Source organism: Macaca nemestrina, chromosome 12 (assembly GCF_043159975.1).
Source record: "Macaca nemestrina isolate mMacNem1 chromosome 12, mMacNem.hap1, whole genome shotgun sequence".
NCBI classification, from domain to species: Eukaryota; Metazoa; Chordata; class Mammalia; order Primates; family Cercopithecidae; genus Macaca; species Macaca nemestrina.
In genome coordinates, this window is record NC_092136.1 from 59,439,078 (window position 1) to 59,460,217 (window position 21,140).

Here is a 21,140-nt window from a genome sequence, read left to right on the forward strand (position 1 = left end):
TTTTCCCTAAAATGGTTTCAGAACCTTTCCTACAATTATCTTCTCCTTTTATCCCAGAAGGAATAAAAAGAAAAAGAAGATAGTTCAGCTTCATATGTGCTGCATTTGAGATTCCTGGGAGCATCTGGAGCTTGAGGAAGAGGTTTTTGCTGGAAGAACAGATTTGGGAGTTGTCAGCAATTAAAGCTAAATAAATGGATAGAGTGACTCAGAGTATATACGTAGAGCAAGAGGAGGCTGAGGTCAGACAGTAGGGAACAGACAGGATAGAGAACTTTTGAAGGAGACAGAAGTTTTTAAGAGAGGAAAGGAAACTGCAAAATTCACCACAGTACCTAGCACGTGTCTTCTTTGTCATAGGAGGCACTCAATAAATAATCAGTTAACTTAGCAAGCATATTTCTTCTCTGTCCAAAGCACTATGCTTTGAAATATAGGGGTGGCCCCTCAAAGGCCTAAAAGACCCGTTAGAGAGACAGATCATAAATAACTACAACATAGTAAAACAGGTACTATGTACATGGTTGTACCTGAGGCCTACTGGAGTACCAAGAAAGGAGGCGGTCCATGCAGAACTTCTCAGAAGAAACAATGCTAGGGCTAAATCTTGAAGAATGATTAGGAAATCATCAAGCATTGGGGAAAGAAGTCAGTTTGGAGGGCATTCCATGCAGCAAGATCAACAGGTATTAATGCATTGAATTATGAAATGGTATAGAGTGGTTGAGAAATTCCAAGTAATTTTGCACAGCAGGGATTTAGGATTGGAGGAAAAAGTAAAGGAAGTAAAGCAGGAAAGCCAGGCAAGACCAGGTTACAAAGTACCCTGTAAGATAATGATAAAGTGTTTGGATTTTATCCTGAAGACTAAGGGAAGCCACTGGTATTTTAAAATGGAGAAAAGAGGGATAAGAGTAACATTTCAGAAGGATCATCCTTGCATCAGATTGTAAGATAGGTGAGAGGGACAAGATTAGAAGCTGGTAAACCAAATAGGAAGCAAATTAAGGAGTCTAAGGGGAGTTGGAAACCCAGATTAGGCCAAAAACAGGGAAGACCTAGAGCAGCTGACAGAACAAACAGCCAATAGAAAAGGTAGAATAGACTAGACACATTGTATGTGATTACATGAGGTGGAGGAGAAACTAAGAGTCAAGATAACACCAGGTTTCTGTTTGGGTAGTTGGGTAGAGAAATTCTATTCACATATTCACAGAGAATGAGCATAAGTAAGAGGGGAAGTAGATCAGTAGTTACAGTGATGAACTTGGTTGTAAATATACTCATGTTAAGGAACTGTCTTGTCAACAATTGTTCTGGAGCTCAGAGGATAGATGTAAGCTAGCAATTCAAACTTGAGAGTCATACACACATACATGGGAAATGGAGCAATTGGTTTAGATGAGATTTCTCAAACAGGAAATATAGGGCAAGAAGAGAAAGAGTCCTAGCTGTCTCAGAATCCAGAGGAACAGAGTGTTGAAAATGTCAATTTGAGTGTATCTCCCCCAGCCGATTGTGAGTTATTGGGGGGCAGACAATAGTTAATTTTGTATTCTCAGAACCTAACATTGGCCAGGCTCCAGAGTATTGGTTTAAAGACTCTCTTTGGCCATTGGACTTGGAAATTAGCACATTCACCGTTGACCTCTGATAGAGTTGTCTCTTGAGAAAGGCAAAAGCAGAAACCGTAAAGATAGCTCAAGAAGTTTGGTGACCATGGAAAGGGAAGATGAGACAGAGACACATCAACAACTTGAAAGGGAGGCACATTTAAAAATCCATTTTGGGGATTTTTTTTGTTTTTTGCAAGGTCATTTAGCTGTACAGATAGACACTTAAAGGGTATGTGTAAATTGAGGGAAAAATCCAAAATGTTGGGTTGAGAGCAAGAAGAAAGGGAGCTTTCTTCTCATTCCTTATTGTTGCTTCCATAGCTCCTTCATTTTTGTGCAAAGTCCCTTATCTTTTGGGACTCAGAACGTTGGTTGTACCACTTCCTCTTAATGGTCTTGGCCTTAGCTGCTAAGGGATAAGGATCCTAGGGCATCTGTTAGCCCAACCGGCAGGAAGTCAGTTGGCAAGCTTGCAGTTTAAGCATGTCTACCTCTCAGGAGAAAGCATGCACAGTATATACTCCAGAGCTAGTAAAAAAAAAAAAAAAAAAAATTTATATATATATATATATATATATATATATATCTCATTAAATTCGGACAATCAGAGACCTAACAGGATGGTCTAGAGAAGATTGAGAGAACACATGAATTCAAAACCTGACTGAGTAGTCAATACGGAGCTGGCAGAGATAGAAGCAAATACAGGAAGGTAAAGACCTCTCTACAGAAGTTCTGCAAACACTTGAGAACAAGATTGCCTTCCCCATCCCACCTTTTTAATGACAGGATGGTTCATTCATGCTGGGCTAATGGAGTTTGGGGTTGGGAGAAGACAGCTCCTAATCACTCACAGATTCAGTGAGGTCTTAGTCTTAGAGTCTTGCTCACCATCCCAAGACCTGCTATCATTCCATCTATGTGCTTGCCCCATCCATTTAGTTGCTCCATCCAAGTCTCTGGCCCCACTGTTCTACATTGTCCTCACCTCCAGTAACCCATCCAACTAGCCCACTCTGTTTACCAGGCCTCTAGCCCTTTCGTGATGAGATCTGCTTTACCCCTGAAATTTTGCCCTCCAGAATCTCACTCTGTAAACCCAGCTTCTTGTCTCTGGTTCCCTCATCCCCTTACACACAGATGTTAAACCTCTAACTTCTTGAAACTCCAGTCCTTTGGACTCTCTCTTTTATCCTTTCATGTACCAAGCCTTTCTTCCTTTTCAGCCCAGCCTGGATGTCATGAGCCAACACCACCATTCTCATGCCATGCCCTGTTGAACCTCTTGTCTTTTTCTCCCACCTACCTACTAATCACCAGATTTCTCTACCCCTGTGCCTTCTTCACTGAACGCTCCTAGAAACAAGAAGCATCAACAACCATTAGAACTGGCACCAACAGAGCTGGGTCCTGAACACAACTGAGCAAGCTTGGGTTGCCCAGTTCCATCACCTCACTGACTCCTGCGAACTTTCTCCACCTTTTTTTTCTTTTCTTTTTTTTTTTTTTTTTACCAAGATGGAGTCTTGCTCTGTCACACAGCCTGGAGTGCAGTGGCACGATCTCAGCTCACTATAACCTCCGTCTCCCAGGTTCAAGGGATTCTCCTACCTCAGCCTCCCAAGTAGCTGGGACTACAGGCATGTGCCAGCTAATGGCTAATTTTTGTGTGTGTGTGTGTGTGTGTGTGTGTGTGTGTGTGTGTGTGTGTGTGTGTGGTTTTAGTAGAGATGGGGCTTTCCACGTTGGCCAGTCTGGTATCAAACTCCTGACCTCAGATGATCTGCCTACCTCAGCCTCCCAAAGTGCTGAGATTACAGGTGTGAGCCACCCTGCCCAGCCTTTCTCCACTTTTCTTGAACCCTCTACTTCACCTTCACCTCACTGCCTATTTTGCAAAAAAAAAAGGAGTCTGTAGGCAAAGTTCTCTCAATTCCCTGTCCTTGTGATCCTTATCTGTACCCACAAACTAGGCAATTAGTTGAAAGAGTTTTTACTGAAGACAGTTCACCCAATGACCAAGCTACCCAAAGTCCAATTCACCAAATTTTCCAAATTTATCAACTTAGAAAAATCTGCTTTTGGACACCAAAATCTAATTTGGTGAAATTATCAATCAAAAATTTGTTTATATCAGCAATTTATAAAGTTTATGGCAACTGTGTTGCATGGAAAAGTTTAACAGCTTTATGGATTCTGTTATTTAAGATTTGCAATTGATTTCAGTTTGACTTAGTTTAGTTTTAGTTTTACCAGTTTCTTCATTAGACTCATTGCACAGTGGATTTCAGTCAAGCTCCACTGAATGTCAGTTTTGTGTGTAATACACATTTCAGACACCTATGATTCAAATGCCTAAAACAAACAGATAATGCTCATTTGATCAAGATAATAAAAGTCTCTGAATTTAAAGCATTGAAATGAGCACTTTCCAACTCACTCTATGAGGCAAGTTAATTACCCTGATACTAAAACCAGACAAAGATGTAACAAGAAAACAAAAATACAGGTCAATATTTCATGTGAATATGCAAAATTCCTCAATAAAATACCAGTAAACTGAATCTAGCAGCATATAAAAAGAGTTACCACCATGTCAAGTGGGGTTTATCCCAGAAATGCAACATTGGTTTTCCATCCTAAAATCAGTTAATATAATACACCATATCATATCAAGAGAATAATAAATGAAACCACATAATCATCTCAGTATACACAGAAAAGGCATTTGACAAAATTGGACGCCTTTTCATCATAAAACACCCAGTTAACTAGGAAAAAAGGGAAGTTTTTCAACCTGATAAAAGGCATGTATGAAAAACTGTACCTATCATTATACTTAATATTAAAAGACTGGATGATTTCCCTCTAAAATCAAGAATAACACAAGGAGGTCCACTCTTGCCTCAACACTGTACTAGAGGAAAGAGCCACTGGAAAAGAAAAATAAATAAAAGACTTTTATATTGGAAAGGAAGAAGTAAAACTATCTACTTGCAAGTGACAAGGTATTGTATATAAAAAATCGTAAGGAATTTACAAAAAAAAAAAACCCTATGAAAACTAATAAATAAGTTCAGCAAGATGGGAATACAAAAATCAACTGTATGCAAAAATCAACTGTATTTCTGCAGAGTAACAAGAAACAACTCAAAAAGGAAATTAACAATTCTATTTACAATAGCATCAAATAGAATAAAATGCTCAGGAATAAAGTAAAGGGCAAGACTTATACACTGAAAGCTACAAAACATTGTTGAGAGAAACGTTAAAATGCCTAAATAAATAGAAAGACATTATATGTTCAGGAATTAGAAAATATCACATTATTAAGATGCCAAATTGATTTACAGATTCAACATAATGCCTATCAAAATCACAGCTATGTTTTTGTAGAAATTGCTAAACCAATCCTTAAATTCTTAAAACTTACTACAACATAATCAAGACTGTGTGGCACCAGCATCTGTAGACGTATAGATCAGTGGAATAGAACTGAGAGTCCAGAAGTAAACCATTACATTTATGTTGTTCATTTTTGACAAAAATGATAAGAAAATTAAATAAAAGAGAAGTCTTACCAACAAATGATGCTCAGACAACTAGATATCCACATGCAAAAGAATAAAATTAGACTGCTACCTCACACCATACACCAAAACTAACTAAAATGGATCATTTACCTAATAAATATAGGAGCTGAAGCTATTAAACTGTTAGAAGAAAACACAGTGGTAAATTTATTGACCTTGGACAATGATTTCTTAGATATGACACCCAAATCACAAGCAACAAAAGGAAAATCAGATAAATCTAACTTCATTAAAATTAAAAATGTTTCTGCTTCAAAGCACACTATCAAGGAAATGAAAAGTCACAAAATGGGAGAAAATATATGCAAATCACATATCTGATAAGGAACTTGTATCTAGGTATATAATTCTTGTATCTAAAGATTCCTTACGGCCTGGCGTGGTGGCTCATGCCTGGAATCCTAGCACTTTGGGAGGCCAAGGTGGGTGGATCACTTGAGGTTAGGAGTTCGAAACCAGCCTGGCCAACATGATGAAACCCTGTCTCTACTAAAAATACAAAAAAATTAGCCAGGTATGGTGGCTGGTGCCTGTAATCTCAGCTTCCTGGGAGTCTGAGGCAGGCACATCCCTTGAACCTGGAAGGCGGAGGTTGCAGTAAGCCAAGATCACACCACTGCACTCCAACCTGGGTGACAGAGTGAAACTCCATCTCAAAAAAAAAAAAAAGAATCCTTACAACAACTCAACAAGAAACAAAAAAAAGATTTAATGGGCAAAGGATTTAAATAGAGATTTTTTTCCAAAGAAGATATACAGCCAGTTTTTTGCTTCAGCAAGAACTGGAAGCCCCACCAGGTTCTCACTGTAAAGACTGGAGAAAATTTCCTCATGCATCCAGCAGGGGGACAGAAAAAGTAACAAATTTGAAATATACCCAGAGCTCTCTGTTCTCTTTAACAAGGCCTACTCTCAAAGAAAACTGTTTTACTACAGCCTAACCAACTTGAGTTTTACCAAAGCCTAACCAACATAGGGGAAGGGAAATACCCAACCTCAGCCCCATCCAGCCTTCCTGTCTCTCTACGGTGGACTGGACAAGTGCTGAGACGCACTTGTCAAGGTCATAGCCCAAGGACATAGGCTCATTAAAAGACTGAGACATAATTATAATTATAAGACTATATAATGCTTCCCTTATCCACCCCAACCTTCTCACTGCATTAGTGGGCTCCTGAATAATGATAACAAGTGTTACAGCTAAAAGAACTGCAAGCCTCAGACCCTATTTAAGAAGGAGTCTCTAGGAAAACCCAAAGGCAAAAGGCAAGACAAAAATAAGGACACTAGGTGTTAGCTTCTGACACCACGGCTACAATAAGTAATAAACACAACCTGACTCCTAGCCAGATAAACATAAAATCTCACATTAAAGGCGTGTCTACCTCAGTTCCTTTTACCTGATACATCATATCTAGTTTCCAAAAAAAAAAAAAAAATTGCAAGACAGGCTAAAAGGAAAAAAAAAAAAAAAAAATCTGAAAATACAAAACAAGCATCAGAACCAGACTCACATGGTACAGATTTTGGAATTATCAGGCTGGAAATTTAAAATAAGTATGCTTATATGCTAAGGGCTCTAGTGGGAAAACTGGATAGCATACAAGAAAAGATGGATAATGTAAGCAGAGTAAAGGAAACTCTAAGAGACGATCAAAAGGAAATGTTAGAAATTTAAAACAGTGTAATAGAAATAAATAATGTATTTGATGGACTCATCAGTAGAGTGGACAAGGCTGAGGGAAGAATCAGTGATCTCGAAGATATATCAATAGAAATTTTCCAAACTGAAAAGCAAAGAGAAAAAAGGAATGGGGGGAAAAATGAAACAGACTATCCAAGAAGTGTGAGGCAATAACAAAAGGTGTAACATACATGTAATGGGAACACCAGAGAAGAAAAAGAGAGAGAGAGAGGAAGGGAAGGGAAGGGAAGGGAAAGGGAGGGGAGGGGAGAGGAGGGGAGGGGAGAGGAGGGGAGGGGAGGGGGAAGGGAGGGGGAGGGGGAAGAGGAGGAGGAAGAGGAGGAGGAGAAGAAGGAGGAGGAGGAGAAAGAGAGAAAGAGAAAGAGAGAGAGGGAGGGAGGAAGGGAGGAAGGAAGCAAGAGAGAGGGAGGGAAGGAAGGAAGGGAAGAAAGGAAGGAGAAAAGAAAAGAAAAAGAAAGCAAGCAAGCAAGAACATAAATATTTAAAGTAATAATGACTCAGAATTTTCTGAAATTAATGACAGCAAGCCACAGACCCAGAAAGCCCAAAGAATACCAAGCATGATAAATATTGAAAAAAATCTATGCCTTGGCATATCATATTGAAACTACAAAGAGAAAATCTTGAAAGAAACCACAGAAGAAGATATACATATAGTCAATAAGCATATAAAAAGATGCTCCGCTGGGTGTGGTGGCTCATGCCTGTCATCCCAGCACTTTGGGAGGCCGAGGCGGGTAGATAACTTGAGGTCAGGAGTTTGAGACCAGCCTGGCCAACATAGTGAAACCCCGTCTCTACCAAAAATACAAAAAATTTAGCTGGGCGTGGTCGTGCATGCCTGTAATCCTAGCTACTTAGGAGGCTGGGGTGGGAGGATAGCTTGAACCTGGGAAGCAGAGATTGCAGTGAGCTGAGATCGTACCACTGCACTCCAGCCTGGGTGACAGAGTGAGATTCTGCCTCAAAAAATAAATAAATAAATAAAATAAAAAAGATGCTCAACATCATTAGTTATTAGGGAAATGGGAATCAAAACCACAGCAATATACCACTTTATACCCAGCTGGATAACAGCAAAATGATGAACAGTAAATGAGGGTTCCAGTTTCTCCACATTCTTCTCAACAAGTGTTTGACACTTGTTTGACCAGTAAATGAACCCTCATTTACTGGTGGTGGGAGTGTTAAATAGTGCAGCTGCTTTAGCAATAGTTTGGCAAATTTTCTCAAATATTTTCTAAAAATGTTAAACATAGAGTTATAACCATATCAGCAATTCCACTCCTAGGTATCTACCCAAGAAGAGAAAAGATGTGTCCACACAAAAATGTATGTACAAGTGTTCATAGCAGCATTACTTATAATAGCCCCAAAGTGGAAACAACCCAAATGTCCATCAGCTGATGAAAAGAAAAACAAAATGTGACATATAAATACAAGGGAATATCTTCAGCCAAGAAATGAAGTACTGATACATGCAATGACATGGATGAATACTGAAAACATGCCAAGTGAAAGAAGCCGGATGCAAAAGGCCACGCGTCGTATGATTCAGTTTATATGAAACGTCCAGAATAGGCAAATTCATAGAGTCAGGAAGTAGATTATTGGTTGCGAGGAGCTGAGGGGACAGCGAATGGAGTAACTGCTAATGGGTGTGGGGTTTCTTTTTGGGTGATGAAAATACTCTGAAATGTGATAGTGGTGATAATGCACAACTCTGTGAATATACTAAAAATTACTGTGAATTGTACACTTTAAAAGGATACACTTTATGGTATATATAGGGTATCTCAATAAAGCTGTTACTTTAAAAAGTAATAAAGCCAAAGTAAAAACCTGACTACTTAGAAGTAGTAACAACTACATAATCAACAGTAAGGAGAAGCAGGGATGCTCCTAAAGTGCAGTATTCCTACTGTGATACAAATGGAACTGACAGAAATTTTGCAAATGTTTCTCAGATGTCACTATAGCAGGAGACCTATTTATCAACGGCCATGATGGTATCTTAGAAAAATTGTCTTTGACTAATTAGTTTATAATATAATTTATATTATTAATTTTATCACTTGTTGTAGTCCCTATTATACGATTTACCAACCAACAAGTGTGGAAATACAGTATGGCTATATTTCAGCCCACATCTCCATTTCTATTGAAAGCACAAATGCACAAAAAATATTAAAGAAAAAGGAAAACTATTGGATTGAAAATATTTTGGAAGAAATAATTCCCCCCCTCCCAGATTGTATATGAAATTTTTGACATTTGAGTCATTGTACAACACTTGCAGAGTAAAATGCACAAGAAATTCCCATTCCCCAAAGTCACAGATCCAAAATAAGGAAAAACTTAGAATACACTGAACTTTGGCAAGCCATGGCAAAATGATTTCAGTGAAACAGCTGCAAATAAATTAAAAGTGCAACTAAACTAAACTAAACTCAAAATTGTCAACTGATACTTTGTAGAAATCATTAAAAGTAGTTAAAATCAGCCCAACCATGCAAATTGTTGTAAACTTCACACATAACTAAAAGAAACCAACTTTTGGTAAACTGACAAAATTGATAAGTTCCAACAAATTGATCCCTCTGTGATTGAAACTGAAATCCACAGGACTGGCTTTCCTTACTTCCCATCCCAGTGGATAGGAGTCCTTCCTCTTCTCCATATTTAATCCTCCACCTATGTTCTAGATTCCATTTCCTTCTACTTTCTCTGGCTCTTGCTCTGTGGGAGAGCATAGGGAGCTTCCTTTTCCTTTCCTAGAGCCTCTACAGGGAGTTGAAGTCCTTCGGAGCCTAGAAAACATCCTCACTCTTAAAAGATCCCAATTCAAACAGTGCTGGACTCTGGCCATTCTTTTTTTAATACTCCTGCTCACTTCTTCCAGGGCTGGGCTGTACCAAGGAGTTCTAATGACTTGTGACTTATAAGTATTTTGAACTAAGGCTTGGAGCAGTACTAATGCTACCCAGTGCCTCCATCTCACTAGGAAAGAACAAAAGATTAACAGAACCACTGAAAACTGTCTGCTTTCCACCCTGTCACTCAGGATCATCATTCACAAGGTAGGCCTTTCAGGTCATCTCTCCTTTCTCATTTGGTCATCGCCACATTGATGTGCCCTTCCCTGCCCCTATTTGACTGGCCCTCCCACTGCTTCCCTGCCTTTTAGCCCTTCCCATCATGGATTCACCCCTCAATCTTTCCTGTTCTGAAACCTCCATTTCATGGTGACAAATTCCTGAACTCTCAGCCCCTTCATATACCTCTGAGCCTCCACTTCCTGTGTAAGAGAACTGGCTTTGCTTAAGTACTGCCCTTCTGCACATATTTCCGTGTATCTTGGAAGGAAGAGGGAAGGAGTCACGACTCTCCAGGCTTCCCAAGGCCTAAATAGAGACAACTATTTCTCCATCCTCACCTCTCAGCCTTTGAAATTATGCCATCTTACACAAGCCTCTACCCTCCTCAGTGTTGTCATGAAATGACTTTCCCTCTTTTTCATCAAGGACTTAGGTGTAGGTGTGTCTCTATCCTTTGTTCTCTTGCCAGTATCCTCAACTACTTGGTCTTTTAGGCCTGTAAGGCCACCAGCTATCACTCCCCTTAAGTGTCTTCACTCCTCGAAAACTTTCAGGATTTCTAACATTATTGCCTCCCTCGTGCCCATTTTTCACAAAATGCCAACTCCTCTCTAGAGAGAATGAGATCATCAGGTATGATGGCCTCAAATTCCTGCCCTGTCCGCTTTCCTCCCCAACTACCACATACTTATACACATGCCCTTATCTGCACCCCACTCCTCTTCCTTTTCAGTCTTGAAGGAGGAGGTACTTCTTTTCCTGGCAAAGACCAATCCCTCTTTGTTGTGATGCTTAATTATTCAGTCCTTCCTCTCTCCTCTGGGGCCTTGCTCCATTCTCTCCATGAGCTCCTTACCTGGGATGTTAAACATGCTCTTGTTGCCTTCTTCCAAAGAGCTCTCTGTCAACCCTTTCTGCTCCCACTCCTCCTGCCAATACCCCACCCCACCCCACCCTCCCACCCAGGTTATCTATCCTCTCTCTTTTCTCTTGCATTCACTGAGTAACGGTACTTGATTCTGTTGTCTCACTAACATCCTTTCTTTATTCTGAAACAACCACCCCCTTCATGTCAGCCATTCACTTAACAAATATTGACTGAACATCACCTATGTGCATATATGTGCTACAGTGGTGAACAAACCAGCTTTACCATTTAGTGAAGTATATAGACATTTAACCAAATATTCACATACTAGAATGAATGTAAACTTGCCACTGTGATAACTGCCACAGAGGAGAAGTACCAGGCACTATGACAACCAGGCACTATGACAATATGGGGATTATTACTAGTATTATTATTATTATTATTTTGGAGATGGAATCTCACTCTGTCACTGAGGCTAGAGTGCAGTGGTACAATCACATCTCAATTCAGCCTCAAATTCCCAGGCTCAAGCAATCCTCCCACCTCAGCCTCCCAAGCAGCTGGGACTACAGGCACACACCACCACACTTGGCTAGTTTTTGTGGTAACAAAGGTCTCCCTTTGTCACCCAGGCTGGAGTGCAGTGGTGTCATCACAGCTCACTGCAGCATCAACCTACTGGGCTCAAGTGACTTCTCCCACTTTAACCTCCACACACCCCCCACCTCCCTCCCCTGAGTAAATGAGACTACAGACACTTGCTACCACCTGGCTAATTTTTTGTATTTTTTGTAGAGATAGAGTTTCAGTATGCCAGTACCAGGCACTATGACAATATGGGGATTTGCCCTAAAGAAGTCAAAGAAGATATCTGTGATGAAGTGGTGCTTCAGCTGAGATCTGAAGGGTAAATGAAAGGTCAATTAACAGAAGAAGGGACGAAAGTATGCCCTAAACAAAAGGGCACATGTATGCCAAAGCATTTTTAATAATCAGTCTGAATGGGAGCTGCTGTCTTTTAAGTGACCTGGCCCCCTGCTCCCAAGATTGATCTGGATGGGCATATAATCTCCCCCTCCCTGAGTATGGGACTTAGTGACTCACTTCTAAAGAACAGAATACAGTAAGGGGGAAAGTAGCCTTACAGGGAGAGATCTTAATGCAGTGACTAAGGTCAACATTACCCGTGAAAATTCATTTATATCATGCACCCCCTGATATGACATATAGAGAAGGCACTTCAGCTCTGTGGTAGTCTCTCTCCCCAGTTTAATCACATGGAAAACAGCAGAGAAATCCAAATTGAGGGACACTCTACAAATTGCCTAGCCAGTACTCTTCAAAATTGTCAAGGTCATTAAAAAAAAGAGCAAAGATGGAGACACTGTCACAGACCAGAGGAAACTAACTAAACACGATGACTAAATACAAGGTATCCTGGATTGAATCCTGGGATAGGAAAAGGACATTAGTGGAAAAACTGGTGAAATCAGAACAAAGTCTGGAATTTAGTTAATAATGACGTACTGGCTCGGTGCAGTGGCTCGTGCCTATAATTCCAGTATTTTGGGAGGCCAAGGTGGGAGGATCACTTGAGGCCAGGAGTTCAAGACCAGCCTTGGAAACATAGTGAGACCCCTACACTCTACGAAAAATTAAAAAATAAAAAAACTAGGCTGGGCGTGGTGGCTGACATCTGTAATGCCAACATTTTGGGAGGCCAAGGCGGGCAGATTGCTTGAGCTCAGGAGTTCCAGACCAGCCTGGTCTGGAAACTGATGAAACTTTGTCTCTACAAAAAATACAAAAAATTAGCCAGGTGGTAGCAAGTGTCTGTAGTCTCATTTACTCAGGGGAGGGAGGTGGGGGGTGTGTGGAGGTTAAAGTGGGAGAAATCACTTGAGCCCAGTAGCTTGAGGCTATAGTGAGCCATGATGACACCACTACACTCCAGCCTGGGTGACAAAGGGAGACCTTTGTTACCATGAAAAGTAGCCGAGTGTGGTGGTGTGTGCCTGTAGTCCCAGCTGCTTGGGAGGCTGAGGTGGGAGGATTGCTTGAGCCTGGGAATTTGAGGTTGAATTGAGATGTGACTGTACCACTGCACTCTAGCCTCAGTGACAGAGTGAGATTCCATCTCCAAAATAATAATAATAATAGTAATAATAATAACAATATACCAATATTTAGAGGAAGCTCAGTGAGGTATATGGGAACTCCCAGTACTATCTTTGCAACTTTTCTATAAATCTAAAATTATCCCCAAATAAAAAGTTCATAAAAAAATCAGTAGGAGAAAATGAAGCTGATAAACAAAATAAAATGAAATGAAAAACAGAAACCAGAGACACAGAGAAAGTCTTAATGGGCTTTCAGTTTCTGGTTCCATTAGCCAGTTGTCTCCCAACTTTAGCTATCTGGGCCAATAAATATACCTTTCCTTCCTAAATGAATTCAAATTGGGTTTCTTTCATGTGCAATCAACTTTTCACTCTTCCACACACAACACTATTGTTTTACTTCCACTTCACCTTTCCTCCCTGTGGCCTGGTGTCTTTCCCCTCCTCTCCTTTGATACGAAGATCATCGGCTGTCTCCTGATTCCAGAATCTAATGAAGACCTCTCAGACTCATCTTCCTGCAATATTTTTACTCTGATGAGAACTCTCATTCTAGTGGTTGTTTCTTCGTTTTCTTTCTATGATACCACATCAGATGCTACTTTTTTTTTTTTTTTTTTTTTTTGAGACGGAGTCTCACTCCGTCGCCTAGGCTGGAGTGCAGTGGCATGATCTCAGTTCACTGCAACCTCCGCTTACTGGGTTCAGGCGATTCTTCTGCCTCAGCCTCCCGAGTAGCTGGGACTACAGGCACGCACCACTGCGCCCAGCTAATTTTTGTATTTTTAGAGACGGGGTTTCACCATGTTGGCCCAGGCTGGTCTCAAACTCCTGACCTCATGATCTGCTGCCCGTCTTGGCCTCCCAAAGTGCTGGGATTACAGGCATGAGCCACCGAACTGGCCAAGATACTACTTTTATTTAAGTATTACCTTGTTGCCTGCTTCTTCTCAATCTCTTTCATGACTCTTCTTTTTTTGCCCATGTCTTAAAGGCTGCCTAGATGCTCTTCTCACTTCATGCTCTCTGTGGGAGGCCACATGCATTCACACGATACCACTTACCACCTGCATACTAACTGCTTTGAAATATCTACCCTCAACTCAACTCTCTTCTGAGTTCCAAATTTTATACTCAATCACCTATTAGACATCTTTATTTGGATATCTCACATGCATCTTAAACTCATATATCCAAAACCCAACTCACCATCTTACCTTCTCCCCACAAACCTGCTTCTCTATTGCTTCCCCAGCTTCCTAAGTAGCATTACTAATATACAACCCAAGAACATGGAAGCCGTCTTAGAATCCTCCCATGCTACACCCTTTACTTCTAGTAGTTTTCAAAACTTTAATTTCTCTCTTATCTTACTCCTCTTTTCTAATCCTACTATCGCTACCTTAGTTTAGACCCTCATTATAAGCTGGGAAATAGCCAAAATTATGTTGATGACACATAACCTGTCCATTTCATTTATCTTATTAAATAAACCCTTCAATGGCTCCTCAGAGCCTGGACCATTTGCATGACATATATTTTCCGTGATTTGGCTCCATTTCTCTTTCCTGTTTTTGCTTCCCACACTAGCCCACGTGCTCAACACTCCAGCCAAGCTGGTCTGCACAGGACCACCACCACTGAAGCCTGGATGCCACCCTGCATGGCCAGAGCTATTTTCTTTCATGCTTTTGTGATCTTGAACATGTCACTGTTCATTCTGCCTAAAAGTCCTTTCTCTAACTTTTCCCTCTGCTATGCTTCTAATCCTTCAAATCCAGTTCCATTGTCATCTCTGTGACACTATTTGCTGATGTCCTAGCCCCTGTCTGGATTAGGAAACCCCCTATATCCACAACCCCATGCTCTCCTCTACTGTACCTTCTGTTGTCAGTTGGCAGGTCTGTCTTTACAGCTTACCGTGAGTTCCTTAGTCATGTCTTAATTTATATATTTTAACTATAAAGCTGCACATAGCAGGCACTTAAATGTGTCTTCAATAAATGAAGGAAGAAAATAAATGAATTTAGATGCTCCTATTTGAAAAGCTTCCTCATCCCCTAAAACTCCTGTCCCTTACCCCAGTTATAGGTCTCTCTCCAGCCCTGTAGTTAGGCCTCCTTAAAGAATAAGCTCTACTCCAAGTCTTCAGTTTCTCACCTTCCATTCACTCCTTAATTACTGAGCGCTAATTAGCTTTCATCCTTACCACTCCACCTACCACACTGTCCCCAAGGTCACCAGCCTGCTCCCTAGGCCCCAGCCAAATCCAGTGGATACTTTTCAGTCCTTACCTCACTGGCCTCCTCTGTGTCATTCCACACTAATGACCTCTCCTCACTTCATGGCTTCTTCCGTGGCCATTCCCTGGGCTTCAATGGCACCACTCACCTCCCTTTCTTTCTCCTCCATGTCTGGCTACGCCTTCTCACTTTCCTTTGAGGGCTCCTCCTCTTCTCAACCTTTAGATGTTGGAGCTTCTCAGCATCTGTCCTAGACCTTCTTTTCTTCCTAATGTACATGCTCTCCCTCAGCAATATCATTCACTCCCTTACCTTCACTTATCATTTGTCACACTTACTATACAATATAGCTTACCATATACAAAGCAACCCAAATTGGGTTGCTGAGGACATTTCAGGTTAATGAGTCTTGCCCAAAGAGTAATTTTTCATTTTTTCCCAGTGAGAAGATCCAAAAAGCTTTTCAACCAACCTAGAAATATAAAACTTTAAGGATGAGGATGAAACAATCAAAAGTGTAATTCTATGAGTTAATGGACTTTACTGTACATATATTTAAATTCATATATCATATAAAAATATATAATTGATATTGTCTTTTCCATTCTCATAACTTATTAAACAATTTTATGCATACTCTTAACACAGGCAGTGTCTTTCTCATCATTAGGATCACTTTTTCAGCCATCTTACATGTTTTCCCAGAACAGATGTCCTCTTCAGTCTAAGCGAAGGGCTTGGGAGAGGACACAGAACAGTTTGAATTTACAGATGATGCAGTCCTTGGAAACTTTATCCTAAGTCCCAAGTTTCATTTGCATCACACTAGGGCAGTTGGTTTTTTGCATGCAACCTGCCTGAGTATATTCATGACTTCAAAACATCACTTAATGTAATGCCTTTTAAAAATTATATTTCTGTTAACTTTTTTACTGAAATATAGCATCTATACAGAAAAGGCCACAAGTCATCATAAGTGCTCAGCTCAATGAACTGTCAGAGTGAAACATCACTCAGGTTCATACAACCACTCAGGTCAAGAAATAGAACATTTTTGGCATTCCAGAAACCTCTTCCAAGTACTACTGTATTGCTTTTTAAAGCAATCTTTAAAAAGCATATTTTGATACATCCAACACATGCGGTTATGAGGTCATACTACCAGGAATAGTTACCAAAGCTGTGTTAAATTTCTTTGACTACAATACATCCAAAATAGCGTTGTTGAGGACATTTCAGGTTAATGGGTCTTACCCAAACAGTAAAAATAGTTAGCATTTATTGGGAACTTACTATATAGTGCCAGGTATATAGTGCTTTATATATATTACATAATTTAATCCTTAGGCCCACTTTATAGATGAGAAAACTGAGGCAGAGACAAGTTAAGTAACTTTCCCAAAGCCACACAGCTTGTAAATAGGAGAGTCTGGACCCCGAGCCAGGGAGTCTGGCTCCAGTTCACAAGCTTAGTCACCATACCATACTTCTCTATCCAGTGGTTTGTTGTTCAAAATAAAGTAAATGAGAGCAAACCCTGTAATATGAGAAACTTTGTAAGGACTCAAATATAAGGTTACTCCCTCTTTCCTGAGGGATGATTTTGGAAAAACAAAAAAGCAAAAACCTCACCCTATATTCAAGCTTATACGGCATTTGCAGATGAATCCCAAATATTTATGTCCATCCCAGACCGCTCCTCTAAGTTGCAGACCTACCTACCCAACCAGCACTTCAAAGTTAGCAGCCCCTAGTCACAGTCATCATCTCCTCATACCAACCCCCTGCAGCCTCCTCCTGCTCCTTTTGTGGAGCACAGCCAGCCTCACCACCATCCACCCAGCTGCCCAAGCCAGAGCCGTGGATATGATCAAGGACCCCAGCCTCTCCCTCACTCCTCTTCCAAAATCACACTCTCTTCTTCTTCAACTGAAACTTTGTTCCTTCTCCACAGAAATTCCTGCTTTCTTTGTGCCATTTGTACACATCTCAAGTCCAGAAAACCCGTTTTTCTCACAGTCTACTCGCAGTCCTAAGGAAGAAGGACAGGAGTCAGAACTCTCCCAGTTCCTTTAAGATTGCTTGCTCTCTGTCTTTGTATGATTTCCCCTCTCCCTATATTCTCTCCCAAGTTGGTTTTTTGAGCCCCTTCCCACTTCCCTGCCCGGTTTCCTCCTCACTTTATTTTTCTAGGGAGTGTATTGTGAGTGGGACCACCATCCCCGAAGCTCTTCTTTCCAATACCTCCCGATCTCTACCCTCAAATTTGGGATAAAGAGAAAGTGGGGAAAAGGGAGCCTGGGGGTGAAGGAGAGAAAAGGGAGCCTGAGGGTGAAGGAGAGAAAAGAGATAGAAATCATGGGATAATGAAAAGTGACTAACAGGGGAGAAGGCTGAGGTTACGAAGGAAGAAGGGGAAGCAAAATCGGGTAAGGAAAAGGGCAGGGGTGAGAAAAGGGAATGGGGAGAAGTCGTGAGGAAAAGGGGATGATGAGGTGAGGCGAAAGACACAGGGAGAAGGGGATGGGGAGAAAGAGGTGGGGAGGAGAGACGGGGACAAAGGGATAGGAAGAAGAGGATAAGAGAAGAGGTAGGGAAGGAGATGGAGAGAATATGATGTGAAGAGGCTGGAGAGAGATCGAGCAGAAGGGATAAGGAGAAGAGAAAGGCGAGAAGAAGCGGGGAGAAAAGGATGGAGAAGGGGCGAGAAGAAGGGGATGGGAGAAAGGCAGAGGGGAATGGAGATAACGGTTGGGAAAAAGAAGGGGCGAGAGGGAGACCGGGGCAGTGAGGGAGAAGAGGGGAATAGGGGATGGAAAGAAGATGGAAGAGGAGGAGGTGAGCAGCAGGGAACGGAGAGAAGGGGAAGAGACGAGAGGGCGTAGAGAACCGAATCGGAGGAGAGGACGGGAGAAGTGACAGGGAGAAGGGAAGGGAACCGGGACGGGGGCGCGGCGCCGCGGGGCGCTGGGGCCGGATCCGGAGCCGGGGCCTGGGGCCGGGAAGGGGAGGGGCGGAGGGAGGACGGGCGGGCGCGGGGGGGAAGGGGGGGGACGGCGGCGCGGAGCGCGGGTGGGGGCGGGGGCGGGGGCTCCGCGGGCGGAGGGGCGGGGGCTCGGGTTACCGCGCGGAGGGCGGGGGGAGGGGAGGGGAGGGGAGGGGAGGGGAGGGGGCGCGGGGCCGCGGCTGTGAAGCTCGCATCCTCGGCCGGGCTGCTGTGCAGGAGGCGGCGCCCAGGCGTCAGCGGACGGACCGATCGACGGCCAAGGGCGCGCGGACGGACGGCGGCTGCCGGGAGGGGATCGCGGGCCTAGGAGACAGCGACTGCGGACGATGCGCGGCCCCAGGCCCCGCGCGGGCGGGCGCTGCCCGGGGGGCTGACCGCGGCCGGACGGCGCCCCAGCACCAGGCGAGGGAGCCGGAGTCGCGCGGAGGTCAGTGCCCGCGCCCGCCCGGCCCGTCCGGCCGCGCCCGCCCTGCCTGCCGGCCTCCCCGGGGCTGCGGCGACGGCTGCGGCGGAGCCGGGGGCTTTGTTCTGAGCCGGAGACAATGGGGGAGGGGGGGCCTGGGCCTGCGGGACCCAGGCGAGCGTGAACGTGAGCGTGGGGGCAGGGCCTGGGGGTCTTTGTGTGCGTGTGTCATCGAGTCGGGGAGGGTGGCGGCGTGAGCGTGCGCCGGGGTTGTGGGGTGCGACAGTATTATGTGCCAGTGCATCGTCGGAGTGTGTCAGTGCGTGTCACTGTGAGGTTGTATGTCCTTGGGTGTCTCTCTGACTGTATGTGCATGTGCGTGTCACTCAGGGTGTGAGGGTCAGAAGGAGCGTGTGTCATGGTGAGCGAGTCCCTGTGAGGGTGTGTTGCCCGCTTTGCGGGAGCCCATGTGTCAGAATGTGGAGGATGGGTGTGTGACAGAGACCAACTGAGACAGAGACAAAGAAACTGAGCAGGGAGAAGTACAGAGAAGCAGAGGAGAGGAAGGCACAGCCTGAAGTGGATGCAGGGGGGTCACCCAGACGTGTTCTGAGTGGGAGATTCGAGCAACTGGGAGTTTGTGTCCGGGATACCCAGCTCAGAATCCCGTGCAGGGGACAGAGCAAGGTCACCACAGGCGTGGGTCCCACGTGGAGGGGGTGGGGAGAGGGAGGTCTAGAAGCACAATGAACTCAGTGTGGCGGCTGGGCCCACAGCCACAAGGTCATAGGCCAGAAAAATATTGTCGCTTATGTCAACTTCTCAAATACCCATAGGGACACAGTCATAGCCCTACTCAAGCCACAAGAGGACACAGTCCCAGGGAACACACATCCTCGAGAGATACCCTCACAGTCGTCACATGCTTCCAGGAAGCCCACCCCCAGGAAGCACCCGCAGTCAGAACCAACACATGCCCACAGCTGACTCTATCAAGCCAACACACACCTACGGAAAATGCTCTCATGACAACACACACCCACAGCAGAAATGTTGCAACCAACATACTCCCACCAGCTCATTGTCAAGGCCAACACATACCATGGAAGACACTGTTACTGCCAACACTCTCCAGAGACACTGTCACCAGCAACAAACAAGTAGACCAGCACCTCTCAGGAGACATTGTCACTGCAATCCACATCCATTGGAAACACTGTCACAGCACATCTTATTAGGTTTACTTCCTTGGAGCTGCACATACATAGTGGATGTCCCAGAGGCCTGTCACTAACAGGAGGCTGTGCCACAGTTGCCCTTACCACACAGCCACTTGTACAACCCCAGGAGACAGTCATGGATGACATGCACACCACAGGAAGAACTGTCCCACCTGCTGAATAAACTGTGTTTAACTTATCATGGTCACACCATCACCCCTTCTCATACGTAGATCTCCCAGACACACCCTCTTGTTCCCTGAAAACTTCGAGATCTGGATAGTGTATCCTGCCATGGTTTCTCCATGTCCCTCAACACCACAGCCTCACAGATTCTTGACCTCTGTAGCTCCTGTTACCTTCTTCTTCCCTCCCAGGACCACTCTGTAGAACTATTCCACCTTTAAAATTCTAAACTCTTGCATTCCCCTCTCTTCCCACAGCCTCCTATATCCTTCCAGCTTTCAGATGTTCTCACTCCTATTACACTCTTTAACCTCATAATGACCTCTTGCCCTTGACCTCTTTTTTTTCTCCTACTCTATTCCTTTCTGACTTTGTGCTTTCTTTCCAGCTCATATGCGAGGGATCATCCCTTTAACCACTCCTTGGCCACTGTGTTTCCTTGTCTTCCAAACTCATCCCTCAAATTATTGCCCCTAACTAGAATGATTTCTCAACTACACGAGGGGACGCTTCTATAAATTCATACTTCTAAAAAATTCCAACCTCAACTGGGCCCTTCATAAATAGATGCAATTTTTTCTATTTTCTTCACACTCATTACCCCACATACCTCACATCATTGTTTTCAGTAGATTAATTAATCAATACACTAATTCATTCATTTAACAAACACGTACTAGGCACCTACTCTGCTAGGCATTGTGACAGGAGTTGGCAGCACAAGGGTGAACAAAATGGACATGGTCCTTATCCTCATGGAGCTTACAGGCTGTGAAGTTAGTGTTGTAATAGAGCAGCACACAGCAGAGTAACCTAGGCCAATATAGGGAAGTCAGAAGAGGCTTTCTGAAGGAAGTGGCATTTAAACTTAAACTTGATGGAGTGGGTGGAGAATATGCCAAGCCAAGGGAGCAGCATGTAAAAGCCCATGTAAAGAAAAATAGTGTGTGTGTGAGGGATAAAGCAGTTCAGTGAGCCTGACACTTACAACATGAGGTGATGAGAGGGAGAGAGTCTGTGGGAGAGGTAAATGGAGGCTTAGACCATGCAGGCTCTAGGAGGCCACAGAAAGAAATTC

The 21,140-nt window shown here is 43.3% G+C and overlaps 1 protein-coding gene across 1 annotated transcript in view; it reads left to right on the forward strand.

The window, feature by feature from the left end:
• The first annotated feature begins 18,424 nt into the window (after positions 1–18,424).
• LOC105488696 (dachsous cadherin-related 1) overlaps positions 18,425–21,140 on the forward strand; it is a 33,669-nt gene continuing 30,953 nt past the window's right edge. Inside the window, exon 1 of the mRNA XM_011753011.3 lies at positions 18,425–18,680. The gene's annotated coding sequence lies outside the window, so the exon portion shown is untranslated. The remainder of the gene's footprint in view (positions 18,681–21,140) is intronic.